This window comes from Leopardus geoffroyi, chromosome C1, assembly GCF_018350155.1.
Source record: "Leopardus geoffroyi isolate Oge1 chromosome C1, O.geoffroyi_Oge1_pat1.0, whole genome shotgun sequence".
Classification (NCBI taxonomy): domain Eukaryota; kingdom Metazoa; phylum Chordata; class Mammalia; order Carnivora; family Felidae; genus Leopardus; species Leopardus geoffroyi.
The window spans coordinates 81,307,415-81,311,486 of record NC_059328.1 but is presented as its reverse complement, the minus strand read 5'-3'; the positions used below and the strand labels follow the sequence as shown (position 1 = coordinate 81,311,486).

Sequence of the window (4,072 nt, the reverse complement as noted above, 5' to 3'; positions counted from 1 at the left end):
GGAAACCAAAAAGAAATGAATTATGATCACTAATTTAGATCTCATCATTTTGTAGGGTTCACATAAACAAATGATCCCAATATGGTAAGCTTATAATTTATTATAAACGTTTATGCTACCAGAAACATCCAAGCCAGGAAAGAGTTGATTTACACATAGGGAAGGGTGTAAATGAGGAGAAGATGATGGGATCTGGTAAGGCTTCAAAATAAAACATGACTTTTGAACAGATTCTTCAAGGATTATTTAGCACACAGATAAGGGAAGGAAAGATATTTCAAGGTGAAGAATATCAATTCATTACTGATTGTTTCAACATCAGTTTTGTGTAGGCATTTTCTTAAAGTGCCCTGTGTTTGTCTCACTACAAGGCTAGTAGGTATTTATCAAACACCTACTACCTGCCAGGTACTGTGTTTGGCTCAGGATACTTGGATATCCTTCCTTGCTTCACATTCCACCCGGGAAACAGGAGATAATTGATTAAACAAGTAATTGCACTCATTTGTGACATGTGTTCTGACAGCGGAAAGCTATGCCAGAACATAGCAAGGGCACCTAATGAAGTCAAAGGGCGAGGAGGAATACTGCCAGAGGGAGTTGCCTTGAGCTGAGATCTAAAAGCTCAATAGGAGCTAGCCAGGTGACAAGGAAAGGGAAGATAGTTCCAGGGAAAAGGACCCACCTACATGAAGACTTGGAAATAAGGCAAAGTATACGATGCTAAAGAAATGAGAAGCCCAGTGTGGCTAAAGCGGGGGAGGACAGTAGAGGACCATGCACCTGGGGAAAGGGCAGGAGCCAACTGCAGTGCAGTTTTTATCCTAAACTCTGCCGAGAGCCTCTGAAATATTTTTTAAAGGAGGGCATGATGAACTGTGCATTCTAGAAGACATCTTGTGTGGCAGACAGGAGAATGGCAAAGAAGCATACCCAGAGATAGGGAGATTAGGGCAGAGGCTTTTGTAGGGATCCAGGAGAAAGACAACGGTAGAGGTAGAAAGTCGTGGGCATATTTGAGAAGTACTGAGAGTAGTGATGTAATTTTATTTGGAGCTATGTATGAAGAGATAGAGAAAAGCTGAGGATCACTGTGAAGTTTTGTTTTCAAATTTTGACCAGTGGACATGTAGCAGTGCCATTCAGTGAGATAGGGACACAGGATTTGCAAGTCAATGAAAATAAAAAAGAATCACATATGCAGAGAACCAGATTCCCTCAACACAGTAAGAAATGGAGCTCTACCTGGAGGCAGGTGAAACTTGATATTTGGTTTTCAGCTAAGATTGCACATGCCTTTCAATGTCTATGTGAAGGCAGTGGATTGAAAGGCAGAATCTGCCAGATTCAGACCAGGAGATTGAAATGATCTGATTTCAAGTAAAAAGATAACTCTGGAGACAGTGAGGAAGGAAGACTGAAAGAGAAAATGGCTAACAATGAAACAATAGATTAATTCAACTGTCCAAGCAAGCTTATTGCCTAGTGGGGTTCCAGAGGAAGGAACAGAATCGAGACTTAGGGGAAAGAATCAATAGATTTTGATGATAACTGCACATGAGGGGAATAGGCAAAGAGAGGTGCTGAAGACGAGCTGGATATTCTAGTTCAGGAGACTAGAGAAGAGGAGATTCCATTCACGGAGGGTTGCTCTTTGAGAAGAGGAGGAGTTTCAGAGAAAACATGACATATTTGGTGTGGACGTGTTAAGTTTGACATACCTGTGGGACACAGAAAGCAGTCAGTAATGTTTTTTGTAATCGTGAGATAGGTCTGGAGTTGAGGAGGCAGTTGGGAAGAGGAGATGCAGTTGTGGGAGTCATCAATATCTGTTGGAGCCCAGGGAATGGGTGGTAATTGCCCAGCAGGAACAAATGGAAAGACAAGAAGAGAAGGAAGACACTTTGGGGAACTCTAATGTCTAAGGAGTTGCTGGATGCAGGTGGATGATTGCGATTGGAGTCACTGTAGCCTCTGACGCTGGAGACCCACTGAAAGACAAAAAGATTTCAGGATGCTTGACAGGTATCTACATGATAGAAGGATTGAACAGCGAGAAGCTGGTGGAAGGGAGACCAACGTAAAAACTAACAACAGACCAGCCCCAGAGAATGGTAAATTTCAACGCCGTCATAAATAACATGTAATGAGGATATAAATGGCAATAGGTCTTTGACCATAATGAATAATAAAAATATCAAATTTTAGTTCCTTTCTTCATGCAATCAGTTTTCCCATAAAGTGGGCAGTTTCTTATTGAATTTTTATCGAATAAAAAAAAAAAACTAGATAAAAAGTGACTGTTCAGTTACTAGTCGAGTCAAAGAATAACAGTAACTATTATTAGTTGGGCAAATGGTCCAGAAAGAATAGAAAAAGAACTTACAGTAAATTTGGCTGTATGACTACTCAACTGAGAATCTGTCATGAGGCACCAATTTAAGGGTGCCTGCAGCAGTGTTCAGCTCCAAACAAGGTCAGTAAAAAATGGCAAGAGCACAAGCAAAGAGGCTCCACCTACTCATGCATAATGCTCATTCCATAGCTATCTGGAGACTCCGGGACCACTCTGGAGTTGTGTTTTCTAAGTCCTGGCTAGCACATGTGTGACATGATGATGTGTCACTGCTTACCAAGTGTCAGTGCAAAATATTAGTTTTGAATTTTACCAGGCATCTCATTAAAAGGAAAAATACACTGTAAAATTTCCAAACATGAGCCTCTGTTTGTCTTTCACCTGTCTCGGAGAAAACCATGGACGGGAAGATATTTGTCTCTATCCATGGCTGGGGCCCCAACGAAGTACTGTATAATGGAGTGAGTCATGTCTCTGTAAGCAATGATTTGAAATATGCTGTAATTATGATCTTGCTCATGTCACAAGGAGAAAACAAAATATCTGAGTACCATTACTCTGCCTTACTAACTGTCAACTCTTCATCGATGATTTCATCACACACTGGTAATGACCATTCGGTGCTTTTACACTCACAGAACTGCCAGCTTGATTTGAGAAGAGGAAACTTAGAAAGTCAGGGTGTTGGGTTCATAATTAACTTTATTACGACAATCCAGGCAAAACCCAGAAGACTATATTTTAATTGGCTTGCTAACATATATGAAAACGACATTTCGAATGAGATTATTTTTTCTAAATTCAGAAATAAGGGGAGAAAAAAAGCAACAGTTATGTTTTAGAATCTCTTAATACTTACTATTAGGAGGTTAGAAAATTATTGTCTGTTTAGCATAAATGAACCTGACATTCTCCTAAAGCTAAGATTTTCTTCCGTGGAAAGGTGCTCAGAGGCTATGGCACAAAGAGCTGGATTAATAAACTGGGATGGAATAAATGATTGTTTTAGTTTGCTAGGGCTGCTGTAACACAACGTCACAAACAAGGTGGGTTAAACAACAGCAATTTATCGTTTTGTAGCTATGGGAGCTAGTAGTCCAAAGTCAAGATGTCACTGAGGTTGGCTCCTTCTGAGGTCTTCTCTCCTTGCCTATAGATGAGCATCTCTCCCTGTGTCTCTCCACACCATCTTCTATGAATGTCTGGTTCCAAATCTCCCCATTTTATAAAGACACCATTCACATTAGATTAAGGCCCACCTAGTGACTCATTATAACTTGATCACTTGTGTAAAGACCTTATCTCCAAATAAGGTCACATATTAAGGTACCATGGGTTAGGACTCTAGCATTTCTTTTTTGGGAGACATAATTCAATCCATACAATGGTTAGAATAATCTTTTGGGGGAGAGAAAATGAATGGCATCAAGTCCATCCATTTACCTGCTATCTGCTATCCACTCTCCCCAGATAACAAGATAAAACAGACAAATCAAAGATACATTACCACGGAGTTCAATAGCTAAGAGGAGTGAATTGGTAATGCCAGTCCAGTTCCTTAAGGACAAAAATATTAACAGGTAATTTTCCTGTAGATGAACCCTATTATTGCCTCAGTAAAGCCGGCTAGGGAAAATAACACCACATGCTATGTCATTTATGACCATTACAACTCACCAAATGTTTAAGTTCTAATAATGTGAAACTACTGAATTC

General features: G+C 40.0%; 1 long non-coding RNA gene across 1 annotated transcript; it reads right to left on the bottom strand.

Annotated features, from left to right (window-relative positions):
* Window positions 1-1,739: 1,739 nt before the first annotated feature.
* On the bottom strand, window positions 1,740-3,789 carry LOC123600031. The gene is made up of 2 exons (XR_006713434.1): window positions 2,738-3,789; window positions 1,740-1,991 (listed from the first exon to the last, which is right to left on the bottom strand). It is a non-coding gene; the product is annotated as an uncharacterized LOC123600031 (long non-coding RNA).
* Between the last annotated feature and the right edge of the window lie 283 nt (window positions 3,790-4,072).